A 13,433-nucleotide genomic window follows, 5' to 3' on the forward strand; every position below is an offset into this window, starting at 1 on the left:
CTAGGTAGACTTCCCCAACCGCCCTGCCCCTTTCCTGCTAGGGTCTCTCCTCTGGGGGCTGTGTTTTCTCTGGCGCAGGAAGCACAAAGCCACCCCCACGAATTCCACAGAACTTTAGAAAGTTTCCACTTGGGGAAAGACCTGGGGCTTGCGCTATGGGCCTCTGAAGTGGCAAGAGGTCGACACATGAAGCTTTAGGATTAGCCCAAGCAGGGCAGATGGAGGGGCCGGTGAATGACAGTGAGGATGTGCGGGGCCAAATCTGAATCCACTGGGCTTTAATTCCTTCAGCCAGTGTCTGTTGAGCATGGCTCTGTGCTAGGCCCTGTTTCAGACTCAGAGTTCACAGGCCACCGTCTCAGAGCACCACTGTGTGGCCGCTTTAACTTCAGGACTCAGTGTTTTGGTTGGGGGCGGCGTAGCAAACAAAATGTCCTTTCTCGAATCAGTTTCTTCATCTGTGTAATGGGAACAGGGACGTCTGCCCCCTTTCTCCCTGGGAGAAATGGGCTCCCAGAGCCCAATGAGTATGGGAAAGCGCTCTGGGAAGAGTGGAATCTTTGAACACGCGGCTAGTTCCAAGAGTGCTCGGCTACGAGTACCCGGCCCCACGCGCACCTGAGCAGAGAGGCGCGGCCAAACCCTCCCTACTGGTCCTTGTAGCTTCGCGGCTGGCTGGCTAGAAGGGGCAGAGGGATGGCGGATTTCCCCGTAAGGTGCGTCTTCAAGCCCATGCACTCCTCACAGAACGCGTAAGGTCCTCTTATTTTTTGTAAAGTTGCGGGAAAAGAGGTTAAGACCGGGCGCGCTGGAGAGCTGAGCCTGGGCCGACCTCCTCAGAGCGCGGGGAGCTAGAGGCGCAGTGGCTGCGGCTCCGGCCTCAGAGCCTGCGGCGTCCAAGTGGCCAGAGCTGCGTCGGGAGGGAGGCGGAGGGAGGAGGGAGGGGAGCCGAGGTGGCGGCGGGAGGGGGGAGTGGGGTGAGTGGGGGGGAGAGGAGGAGGGAGCCTGGAGTCCGGTCCGGGTTTTGCCGGCAGCCCCCGGGCAGCGTTCAGAGCTCCTGCCCGGGCGGGCGCGCGGCGGCGGAGCCTGAGCGGGGATGTAGAGGCGGCAGCAGAGGCGGCGGCGAAAGCAGGCGCCCGAGCCGAGAGAGAAGAGCAGCCGAACCTTGTTCCCCGAAGCCGGGCCCCGCGTCCCAGCCCTGCCCAGCCCTGCGCCCAGCCATGCGCGCCGCCTGCTGAGTCCGGGCGCCTCACGCTGCGCCCTCAGCCAGCCGCTCCGCGCTACGCTCGGGGGTGATTAGTTGCTTTTTGTTGTTTTTTAATTTGGGCCGCGGGGAGGGGGAGGAGGGGCAGGTGCTGCAGGCTCCCCCCCCTCCCCGCCTCCGGCCAGCCGCGGCGGCGTGACTCCGGCTCCGGACCCGGGCACGGCGGGCGGCGCGGCTGGAGCGGAGCGCACCGCGGCGGCGGTGCCCAGAGCGGAGCGCAGCTCCCCGCCCCGCCCCTCCCCCTCGGCCTCGCGGCGGCGGCGGCAGTGGCGGCTTGGACGACTCTGAGAGCCGGTAGGTGTCGGGCCACGGCCCTCCCCCGACCCCCCCGGAGGCCGGCCCCCTCCCCTTCCCCGCCTACCTCCCTCTCCTCCCCCGGGGCCCGGTGCGCGGCCGGGGCCGGAGTTCGCTGCAAGTCTGCGGAAAGTTTGGCGGCGCGGGCTCCCCCGAAGTTCAGGTGCGGAGAGCCAGGGAAGGGAAAAGAGGGGTCCGTGTTTGGGTGTGGCGGGGGGCGCCCGTAATCGGAGCCTCGGAGCCCCGGGGGCTAGGAGCCCTAGCTCCGGTGATCGCTCAGTGGCCTCTTCTATACTCAAGCCTCCCCAAGCCGCAGTCAGCTCGGTCGCAGATCACTGAGTTCAGACAAAAAGAGGGGTTTTAGGGTCGGGGACGGAGGCTTGGGCGCCTTGGATTGGGGCCGGGGCTCTCCCTGCGGGGTACTGTCCCCTCCCCAAGTACTCGAGCTTGAGGGCACAGGGGCGGCGGGAGCCCGTGTCTTCACCTCTCGGCGCTGGGCTCGCGCTCCGTCTGCGGGGGCGGCTGATTGGAGATCTCCGGCGCGCACTCCCCCCCAACAGACCCCATTCGTAGTACTGTCTTTTGGGGGCATCACTCACTGCTCTTAATGCCCTGGACGACGCGCGGCTGAGTCTCCCCCTCCTTTTGGAGGGGGCGGTGGCCACTTCTACATTTCCCCTCAGGCTCCTCGCCCCCGCTGCCCGCGGGGTGTCTGGCGGGCAGATCAAGTTTGACCTTTTTTTTTTTTTTCCGTCAAAGTATCACCCCCGACCACCACTGCTCCCCGCGGCCTCTCTCTCCCTTCCTCCCTAGCCTTAGGGAATCTTTCAGCCTGTCTCCCGAGCCCCGCGTGGCCAAGCAGCATGCAAAGCCAGGGAGGGAAAATGGGGGTGTTCTTCTAGCTGCGGAGCTGTGGGAGGCGGGTGTCCCAGCCGCTTGCTTCGCTGCTCTGGCCCCAAATTTACCCGTGAAGTTTGGCCCCGAGCCCCCCCCCCCCCTTGCTTCCCCAGAGCGAGGGGCCGAACCGCCGCGAGAAGAATGTGTTAATTTTCTTGCTGGGGGAAGTTGTCCTCGCCCGTAATGGGCTGCTTTCCGGCGGGGAGCGCGGGGTGCGCCTGGCTTTGTTTATTTGTAGGATCCACAGAAAGTGAGTGACCCCGGTTTTTAAATGGGGGGCCGCCTCCCGGGACCTGTCAGAAGAGCTGAAGCGCCCAATGAGGGAGCAAAATCGCTTTTCGGTGCCCCCACCTCAGGAATCGGAAGGGGTGCGCGGAGTTGGGCTGGTGCCACGGGCTGCAAGGAGGAACCAGCAGATTTGGGGTTTCTGTAGGGACTCATCCGGGAAGACCTGCTCCCTTGTTGTCTCTTGCGACGGGGGTCTGAAGGGTTGGTAACCGCGCCCTACATTGCCCCCTGGACCCTGGGTGGTCTGAGAGTCGCGTCTTCGGACAGAAGGGGCTGAAGCTGGGGGCGGGGGGTTCTGGCGAGCCAGCCTCTTGACCTCCGCCTTTCCCTGCGCCGCAGCCGCTGTTCCGACCGAGTCCGAGGTTTTGGGGTGGGCCGGCTCCCCCCCCGCCCCCCAGCCACCCCCGCCTCCCCGCGTTTGCGCAGGAAGCGCTGGGGAGGGGGCGTGTGCGTTCGTTCGGCCCTCGCCCCCGCCGGAGCCGCCCCGGGGCGGCCGGCAAACAGAGTCCCTTTCAAGTTTTCCGCTGGGGCCGCCTGGCGGGGGCTGCGTGCGCGGTCGCTGCGGACTTGTTTGGAGCGCTATTTGAACGCCCGGCGCCACCTCAGCTGCCCCGGCCCGCGGGGGCGGGAGGCGGGGGCCGGGGGAAGGCTCTCCATGCAAGTGAGAGCATTTCAATTAGACGGTTTTAGGGGGCGTGCTGGCCGAAGCTTGCCCTAACCCCCCTCCCGAAAGACCCCCCCCAGCCCGTACCCTAGGTGCCTACCGTTTTAGGAAACCAGGGACTGAGACCCGAAGCCGCCTCCCAAACGCCTTTTTGAGAGCGATGCGGGGAGACTGAGGCCAGTGCTACCTACTACTGCGTAGTGTTGATTTAGCAGTTTCCCTGGATGAGACTCAAGCAAGAGCTGGCGGGGTCGGGGGGGGGGGCGGGTAGTGGCCCGCTCTGCAGCTGTCACCCCCTTCCCAGAACGGAAATTGTCCTCTCTCCTTGGGGAGGAGGGAGAGGGGGTGATTTTTGCCCAGGGAAGGAGTGGGAACAGCTGAGGGAGGTTGGCCTCTGAGTTCTCAGTCCTGGGGCCCTTGGTAGAAGCCCACCCCTCCCACACCCTCACCTCCAGTCCTGGCAGGAACCTGGGGCTCTCCCAGGGAAGCAAGAGCTAGCCTGGAGCCTCCCTCTCCCATGCCATCTCCCTTTCCAAGGTGGGGGCAGAGGTTCCTCTGCAGAAGATGGACCCTTGGCTGACTGGCTGTCTGTTGGCGCCTTATTTATGTGTGTATTTGGGCCCGGCTGTTTTCCCGGCTCAGCAGGTGACCCTGGCCGGGGCCTCCTATCTCTCCCCCGACAGAGCCTGTTGACTTACCCCTGGGCCAGCGGCCTCGTCTTTATCACGTGAGGCCTGGAATGTCCACCCGGCAGGGCTGGGCTGGGTGGGGGAAGGGAAGGGGAGGATTCTGCATCCAGGGCCCAGGCCAGATTAAGCCTGTGTTCTGTGGGTTCCTACTGTGACCCCCAACTCTTGCTGCCTCTTTTCAGCTTCTACCCATTTGGCAAATGAGAAGCTGAGGCTCATAAGATTGGGGGGGGGGCAGGTTTCATCTGGATAAAGAAACAAGTCTATGGGAATTAAACACCCTGCTTTCTTTAGGACCTCACCTACTTATTCATGGGACAGTAGAATGAAGATTGGGGGGATCTCTCTGGGAGAGAGGGGTGTAGGCTGGGCCGAGGTCAGCTGACTTTCCAGGGTAAAGGATGGGGTGGAGGGATGCTGGGATGCTGATGAGCCAGACTCTGGCCTACTTTCTTAGATCCCCTGTCTTTTGGAGTGACCATGAAGTCAAAGCCAGCTCCCCAGCTTGGTGTTCTGAAGCATGTCTCAATTGGCCAAGGATGGGGCAGGGCTCACTTATCATTACTGTTGTTATTATTATTGCCCACTCTTTATTTGTGGTTCAGTTCTTCATTCATTGGCCCATTGTATATTTATTGAGCACCTACTATGTGTCAAGCCCCACCCTCTGGGCTTTTAGAAATGAATCATTGACTCTACCCCCCACCCCCCTAGAGGTAGGCCCAGGGCAGAAACTCCGCCCTGTTTACCTGCCCCCTGGGCCCCTGAAGGGAGCTTTCCCCTTTTTTATCTGAGGTTCTCTCTCTCTTACCCCGCCACCACCTGGTCCCATCCTAGCCTCTGTGTATGGTTGTAGGGTGTGTGTGTGTGTGTGAAATGCCCTTGATTAAGTGTATTAATAGTTAAACTCTCACTCATAGCTGAAACTCACCAGACCACAAAAAGCCTCCCCAGTTACTCACGCGCTACTGCCCAACAAGAATATCCCACTCAAGTTTTTTTTTTTGCTTTCTCTTACTTCCCCCTTTATTCCCCCCAACTTTGAGCCCACCTCCCAGGCTGCAGGCAATGAGAAAGGACTGCCCCCTCAAGGACCCAGGAATCTCCAACCATTCCACTTGCCCCCTAAAGCCGAAGGCAGTGTCAGCTGCTCAGTGAGGCTGTGTAGGTCTAGTCTGTTGGTATGGGATGTGGGAATCTGGGCAGTGTGTGGGCTAATGACTCAAGATGGATATATCTGTGACTCTGTGTGTTGAATGTGTGTCTGTTTAATCTTGGGGTGTTGGGAATCTAAGCCTGTGCATATTTGTGAATCAGGACATGTGTTTATGGATCTAAGAGTTGTGTCTGCATAGCACATATATACCTGTGTGCTGTGAGCCTGAGAGTCTATATCTGAAAGTTGGGTCTGTCTCTGTAAATCTAGGAATGTGTATATTCTGAGTTGTGTGGGCCTAGAATTTTGGAGAGGGTGTGTTCATGATTTGTGTATATCTGTGTGTTTCATAGACGCTTGTAAATTTGGGACTATATCACTCCTTGAGTGGTACTGAATTGGGAAAGAGTGTGACTCTGGGAGTGAGCATATCTGAGCTATGCTAACAGTGGTCTATGTCTTTGGTAGCTGGTGTCTGTGTTCCTTGCTCTTTCTGTATCTCTGTCTGCCCATCTGTTTTTCTGAGTCTCTCCCTCCCTGGTTGAGGCCCTGAGTCTGTGAACATGTGTGGTGTTGAACCTCTCCCACCCAGTCCTTCTCCTCCCCTGCCCTCCCCAGCAGTAACTGGGCAGCCTCCCCGTCTGCCTGCCTGCTGGGAGTTTGGAAGCCATGGAGGGAGACAGGCTGGGGCCGGGGTGACAGCGCGTATCCACGGCAATGGCAGCCTGTGATTACAGGAATAAAAGGATTTTAAGGTCATGGGTGTATTTTTTTGTTTTGTTTTGTGTTTCTCCCCTCTTTGGTGGAGCCATCGGCAACAAAGGGCCATTGCTGTGTGTCTGCAGGTTGGGAGCCTGTCCCCATGCAAGTGAACATGGATCTGTGGGTCTTCCCTGAGAGCATGAACACATGTGTGTATATGCATGAGTGGAGCCTGTGAGAACGTGTGTTCCTCTCTGCCTGCTCCCCGTGAGAGAGTGCATAGGGCTGTTCCCTGGGGAAGAATTCTCAGGAAAACTTCTTGATTTGGGGTATTTCATGGAGCTGGAACCCTGCAATCCTGTGTGTGCTGAAGAGCGGTCTGGCCCCAATCTTTGCCTACCTGTCTCCCTCTCCCCACCCCACTGCCCATAGGGTGTCTCTGACCAGAGACTGGCTCAGCCCAGTCACCTGGGCCAGGCCACATCTCAGGGTGTCAGTGCCCCTGGCCCTGCTCCAGCCCCTGTAATTGCATTCTGCCGCCTAATCCCCCGCCAGCTCAATTAGATCGCAAATTCTTCTTCATTTCCTGCCTCTGATGCTGGCCTCCCTCTGGGCTCACAGGGCCTGGGAGGGAGGGAGGGGATCTTGCCCCCTCTTCCGCCTGTACTGGGGGCTCTGGAGGTGGGGTGTGATTAGTTCCTAGCACACCGGCCCTTGGGTGCTGGTTGCAGCCCTGGGGGCCAACAGGACAAGGCTTTGCTGACCCTTTATAGACCAGCCTCAGTAGGCTAGGGGGAGGGGCTTGTGTTATCTGGTACCTGGGCCCTAAGTAGACCAGGCAGATCACTCTGGTCAAGCCCCTAAACAGTGTCCTCACTGTGGGTCCCCACAGACTCTGCCCATCTCCTTGTTCCCAGAGGAGTTGCTGACCACCCCTTTGTCTAGCAGTTGTGACCTTGTTTTTGACCTTTTCCTGGTGGCTGTTTCAGGCACCAATAGGATCACTGAGCTCCCCCGCTACTGGGCCCTCCTAACTCCCAGCCTCGACCTCACCCAAACAGGTATATTTGACCACTGGCTCAGGAGTCAGACCTGGCTCCAAATCCTGGCCATGTCACTGCCAAGCTGGATATATGTATGACCTTTGGTCCATATATGTTCTGTGATCCTCAGTTTCCTTATCCCTAAAATGGGAGTGTAAGAGTGCCTGCCTCACAAGGCTATTTTCACACAGACACAGGGATGGCTGTGCAGTGCCCACCATCAGTGGCTAGCTAGCCCACAGTCAGCATTCAAAGTTGGCTTTTACGGTGATGAGGACTTCCTGTCCCCCAGTGAAAAGGAAGAAAAGAACACATGGTTCATGGTTAGCGTTTCTGTCTTTATTCTGCTAGTTGCCAGGTGTGTGACCTTGGGTACGTCACTCTGCCTGTCTGGGTTTCTCTTCCCCATCTGTGAGATGGGACCCACGATGGGCCTGACCTCACAGGATTACCTGCATGCTTGGCCCTAGCCCCCCCTGCAGGTTTTCAAGGTGTTACTTGTACTCTTATTTCTTTTCCTCACACCAAGCCTGGGGTGGGGTGGGGCTGGTGAAGACACAGGCTTGGGGACAGGGGGACTGGCCAAGGTCATGGGGTTGATGGTGGGGCCTGGGGCGGCGGGGGGGGGGGGGGCGGGTGGGAGGGCTGGGGGATGACCTGCTGGCTTGCTCGCCTGTTGACTGGCTGGCTCAGCTGAGCTGTGAGGCATGGCCTTCCCTCCCGCTGGTCTCTGTGGAAAGTGGTGGCGCGGCTGATTTTTTTTTTTTTTTTCTGTGAAGGGGAAGCTGGATGTCTACCCCCTCCTTCCCCAGGAGGTGCCTGTGGCAGTGGCTGTGCTGACAGGCCTCCTGGCCTTCTGACTAGAGTGGCTGGCAGCTCTGGAGGGCCGGCTGCACACAGATCAGCCAGAGGGAAGAGAGAACCGCAGAGGTCCCCTGCCCTCACTAATCCCCCGGGCCCCTCCCACCCTCACCCGTCGTCCTCCTCCGTCCTCCGTCTGGATGGAAAGACAGAAGCAGCCATGGCAGGAGGAGAGCTGGGGGAGGCTGACTAGGCTCAGGAGGTGGTGGAGGGGGCCTGGGGACAGGGGGTGGTCTGCTTCAGGGTCCCTGTATCTCCCTGGCTAGTCTCCTTATTTCTATGACCTCTGTCACTCATTGGCCTAAGGTCTTTAATATTTCATGGCCTTTGGAGCCAGCCCCCTGCCCCAGCCCACAGGCCCCCTTTGTCTGCCTGCTGCCCACCCTGGGGTATCCCTGTCACTGAATTGCTGAATTACTGACCTCGGGGCTGCCTGTGCACCGCCCCCCCAGCCCTGATACCATCTGTATCCCTCTTGACCTGCCCCCCCCACACACACCTCTGCCTGTCACAACTCGGTCTCTCCTGTGTGTCCTCTCCCCCTCTCTCACATCTCTGACTGTCCCTCTGCCCTTTCCCTCCATTTTTCTCTTTTGTTGGCCTCCTCCTCCTCCCCAGCAGGACAGAAACAGCGGCAACTGGTGCGCCTGGCTGCACCCCCCAACCCTGTCCACCCCTTCCTGCCCCCATCCCCCCAGCTGTGCTGGTCAGGAGAGCTGGTTTTATTTATTTTTCTGTTTGTTTGGGAAGAGGGCAGGGGCAGTTCTGGGCCCTGGCTGCTGCGCTCTGCCTAGAGCAGTGGGCAGGCGGGCCGCACTGGCCTCCCAGGAATGTGGCCGGGACGCCCCGCGCTATATTTACTTCCCTCCAGCTGCTGGCCCCAGCAGGGCAGAGCCAGGCCTGCCCGGTGGCCCCGGGGGAGCCCTGTGCCCACCCTCCCCTGTCCGGCAGACCCCACATGGCCCTTGGGCCCACTGTTCCCTCCCTTCACCGTGACCTCCCCTGACCTCCTCGGACTCGCCCGGTCTGCCAGCAGGAACGCTCATATGCCATGCCGGGACAGGCATGAAGTGCGGGCGCAGTGGCCTGATCCATGTGGGACTGCAAGCACCTGGCAGCCCCCACACCCCCACCTAGGGGCCTAGCCTAGGCCTGTAATCTGGTGGCCAGAACTATGCAAAGCATCTTTTCATGCCTCTCCCCACTGGCCCGGTCCTTGCTCTTGCCACAGTCCCCTCAGCTCTGCTGTGATCACTGGCCAGGGTCGGGTGGGCTAGGTTGGGAGGCCTGAGCCAGCGTCAGCAGTTGTGTTCCCTTCACTGCTGTCTCGCTTCCCATCTCCCCTGCTGGCCCTCCCAGCTTTCCTGTGTAGACATGTATTCACGTGCATGGTTAAAAGCTTGCACATACGTGTGCGGCAGGCACCCGTGAACGCATGTTGGAGTAGACCTTCCATGGAGGCAGGGCCATGCTTCTAACCATCGAGTCCCTTGATCATCAGATGCTAATGGGAGGTTACTGTTCTTGCTCCTTGCCAGGCTTGCAAGGGTATGTGGCAGTGATTCCTTCCTGTCCCCTCAGTGTCTGGCACCAGCTAAGTGTTTGAAGAGCTTTAGCTGCTGCTCTGATCACTCATTGTCTCCCAGTTATTACTATAATAATCATAGTAGGTCTTAACAATGCTGAAGACAACGGCTAACCCGTCCCAGGCCCTGACTGAGGGCAAGCACTGTGTGGACAGCTTTCTAGCCTTCGCTTTGTTCATTCCTCACTGTAGGCCAGTGATGTGGGTGCTGTTAGCTTCCCCATATACAGATGAGGAAACTGAGGCTGGAGAGTTTGGAACTTGCCACTCCAAGTGGGATTGGGTCCTGGTAGAGCCCTTGATTAGAGAAGGCAATGGCACCCCACTCCAGTACTCTTGCCTGGAAAATCCCATGGATGGAGGAGCCTGGTAGGCTGCAGTCCATGGGGTCGCTAAGGGTCACGACTGAGCGACCTCCCTTTCATTTTTCACTTTCATGCATTGGAGAAGGAAATGGCAACCCACTCCAGTATTCTTGCCTGGAGAATTCCAGGGACAGGGGAGCCTGGTGGGCTGCCATCTATGGGGTTGCACAGAGTCGGACCCAACTGAAGTGACTTAGCAGCAGCAGCAGCAGAGCCCTTGATGGGCCATGAACACCACAAGGACAGCCAGGGTTGGGCTGTGTGTGGCGATCCACACTGCCTAGCACACAACAGGCACTCCGTCAATGCCTGCGGGGTACAGGCCTTGCTCTCTTTCCTTCTTGAGCCCCCCAGACCCCTGGCAAGGGACCTGGCATTTGGTGGGAAGATGGGCTGATTGGCTAGTTGGGTGAATTAATGAATGAGCAGGTGATTGGCTGTGGAATTGAGTGCTCTCAAAGGAAACCAGGATGGGGGAGGTGTACTTACGTTGGTGAGGAGACTGGTCAGGGGAGACACACTGGTCCTGCAGAGGATTCTAGGAAGCAAGGTTGAGGGGCGGGACTGAGAGATGCATCCAGAGACCAGTAGGCTGCCAAGGCTGAGTCCTTGGGGCAGGTCATGTCGTCTTCTCTCCCCCAACCTCAGTTTTTCCATCTATCAAATGGGCTTGGGAACCTTGCCTCAGCTTAGCTGGCTGCCAGCTGGCCTGGGCTGGGGCTGGCCTGGGAGCCTGAGAGGTGAGGGACTGTAGTGGGAAGGAGGAAGCAGTGGGTGGTGAAGACTGGAAGATGAAGCGTGGAGCTTGGCTTGGAACCTGAGAAGCAGGGAGACCAGCCCTGACCTGACACCCCTCCTCCCTCTGAGCTCCAGGGTGGGGGCACAAGCTGACAAAGCCCTGCCTACCCGCTTGCACTCTGGCGAGGTCTGGGCCTCCTGACAGCTGCAGCATCCGTGGCTGTGTTTGCCACAAGGTGGTGGCCTGTCCTCTAGGACTAGACCAGCTTGATCCCCATAACCCCTGCCCTGCCCCACAGCCTCACGTCCAGTTCCTGGTGACCCTGATGGAAGAGCCCAGCTCCTTTCCTGCCTGACCTGCCTCCCCCAGAGCTCAATAGAAAATTGCTTAGCTGGGCCCCCAGCAGCAGGTAGGAGTGGACTTGGCCCCCTTTCTTCTGGCGGTGTCTGATCTCGGTGGCCTGGAATCTTAAGTCACAGGAGTCTAGAATCATAGAATGCTTGGAGCTGAGGGATTCTTGTCAGGATTCTTGTCATGTTGAGAGCCTAGAATCACAGAACCGTGGGCTTTCCTGCTGGAAGGAAGCATGAATGGTCATGTTTCAATCTTGTTCGATGCTAGGAACATTGAGAATCTGAGAGGAGGGGCTTCCCTGTGGTGCCCGCCAGTGACATGAAACCCAGTTCTGCCTCTGGTCTGCCCCTCTCTGGAAATAAATCACGCCAGCACGGGGAGTGGACTGTGTGGGCCCAGGCAGGCAGTGAGGGGACGCAGCTAGCCTACAGGCACGGGAGGGGTCCTCACGGCAGTGCCCGCCCGCCCGCTGCCCACGCTTCCCGAGGCACCAGTGTGAGGAGGAAATGCAGGCTGTTGCTTCCAGCGACAGCCGGCAGGGCCGGGCGGCTTCCCAGCTCCCCCTCTGATTCACGGCCGCCTGCAGCTCCCCCCTCCCCTGGGGGCCTCTGCAGCCCCATCTGTGCAATGGGGAGAGGAGGCTTCACCCCACAGTCTAGTCACAAAGACAGTACAGTTGCGATTCTTTTAAAGCCCGCCCTTACACTTTGGGAGAGTTGGGCCAGTGGTCCTAAATAGTCAGCTGGGCATTTGGCCCCAGGGCACTGAGAAGTTCTGTGTGGTCACCCTGATGCCTGAGAAGCTTGGGAGGGCTGCATTGGTTCCTGAGGTAGAAAGTGTACCAGGTGGGAAATGATAGAGAAGGGCCCTGCCACCAGGGCCATTCTTCCCATTCAGGAGGAGCCTGGATGGGAGCTGGGCTTGCTCCTGATCTCAGTATACCCATCTGCAAAATGGAGCATGTCATTCCATGTGGCCATTCATTCATTGTCTGCTCTGTGCCTGGACATGTGCTGGGTACTGGGGATGCTGAGGCAAGTGGGAGGATGGTAGGGAGAGGAGGGGTATCCTTGGCGGTGGGGTGGGAGTATGATTTGGCTGAAGGGGTGACTCTGGGAGAAGGAATGAGGTTGGGGGGGAGCAGATAAGGGGCTGACTGGCGAGGCCAATGTCCAGCGGAAAATCCCAGCTGTTCTCAGGAAGTGTTTCCTCCACTGGTCCCCGGGGAGGGAGGCGAGGCAAGCAGGAAGGAGGAGAGTTGGGGGCAAACAAGGCCCCCAGCCAGTCTGATGGAGACGTCCCAGACCTGGCAGCTGAGCGGGTGTACCCCTCACACTGCAGGAGGGCTGGAACGCAGCCCCCCACGCTCCAGGGCTGGGCCTTTGGTGGGGGGCTGGGGCTCTCAGGAGGGGCCGGGCCGTAGTCCAGATTTCAAAGCCTTCCCCAGGGGCCTTGCGGTGCCCTCCGCCCTGTCCTGAGCTGCCGCCGCGGGGGTGGCAGATGCTGTTTCATCGGCTGAGACGAGTGGGAGGCCTCCGGAAGGTCCTCCTGGGAGGTTCCGGGGGGCAGCGGGGGCGTCGGCAGCTGCCGCCCAGCTAGGACTGGTTCACAGTGGCCTCCCAAGTCCCTCAGTTCCCCCAGGCCTGGGGATGGAGCACTGAGACTGATTCTTCCTGCCTTCACTCCCCCTACTGCCCACCAGGCTTCTTGGCTCTGGCCCCCCTCCCGTCCCTGGCTGTGTCTGCAGAGCCCCCCGGGGAAGGCAGGGGAGGAGGCGCAGCGGGCTCAGAACAGCGGGTGCCCGCGCAGCCAAGTATTTGCGCGAGCTGTCAGAGACAGACAGGCATGTAGGGAATTCGGTGTGTGTGGGGCTGGGGGAAGCAGCCGGGTGGGCAGGCAGGCAGGAGGGGGGAAGCTGGGGCTGCCTCCCCCGCCTGTTGAACCCTGCAGAGACCACCGTTCTCCCAGCCCAGGCCAGAAGGTGCATCCAGCACCTCCTTCCTGTCTGTACCAGTGCAGGGGACAAGAGGGACGGGGTGGGACCCTGGCTGATGACGGGGCTGACACTGGGGAAGGGGTGCCCTGCTGAAGGCCAGAGCCTGGGAGAGGCTGTCCGGTGGAGTGTGGAGCTGGGCAGGAATCCGGGTTGTGCCCAACTGTGGCCTCCAGGAAATAGCAGCTGTCATGCTCCCGCATCTTCCCCCCTCCCCAAGCCTGGCACAACTTGTTTCCTGGCCAGGGTCTGGCTGGGGCAGATTGGAGGAGCCTGGTATTGCCCAGCCTGGGCAAGGAACAAGCAGGATGAAGGGGACCATGTTTATAAGCCTAAAGGTACTTGGGAATGCTGGGGAGAGCTTCTCCTGATATTCTTTTGCTGAAACAGGCTGGAGTCATTTTGAAGGAGGGGATTTCAGCCCCTACCTCCCTGGACAAAGACCCCAATTTAGTCACCTGCGTCTTCTCTCCAAGAGGGCCTATTAGGCAGGTCAGGGCCTAGAGCTGAGTAATACTTGATATTTCATAACTGAGAGC

At 59.4% G+C, this 13,433-nt stretch overlaps 1 protein-coding gene across 3 annotated transcripts in view; it reads left to right on the forward strand.

Moving 5' to 3' along the window:
* Window positions 1-1,025: 1,025 nt before the first annotated feature.
* The window catches only part of CXXC5 (CXXC finger protein 5), a 34,928-nt gene continuing 22,520 nt past the window's right edge, over window positions 1,026-13,433 (forward strand). Inside the window, exon 1 of one of the 3 annotated variants that reach the window (XM_043912932.1) lies at window positions 1,026-1,558. The gene's annotated coding sequence lies outside the window, so the exon portion shown is untranslated. Of the gene's footprint in view, window positions 1,559-1,602; window positions 1,722-2,686; window positions 2,706-13,433 lie in introns of those variants that run through there. The other 2 variants (XM_043912933.1, XM_043912938.1) reach the window with 2 other exon arrangements.

This window comes from Cervus elaphus, chromosome 9 (genome assembly GCF_910594005.1).
Source record: "Cervus elaphus chromosome 9, mCerEla1.1, whole genome shotgun sequence".
In the NCBI taxonomy this organism is placed as follows: Eukaryota; Metazoa; Chordata; class Mammalia; order Artiodactyla; family Cervidae; genus Cervus; species Cervus elaphus.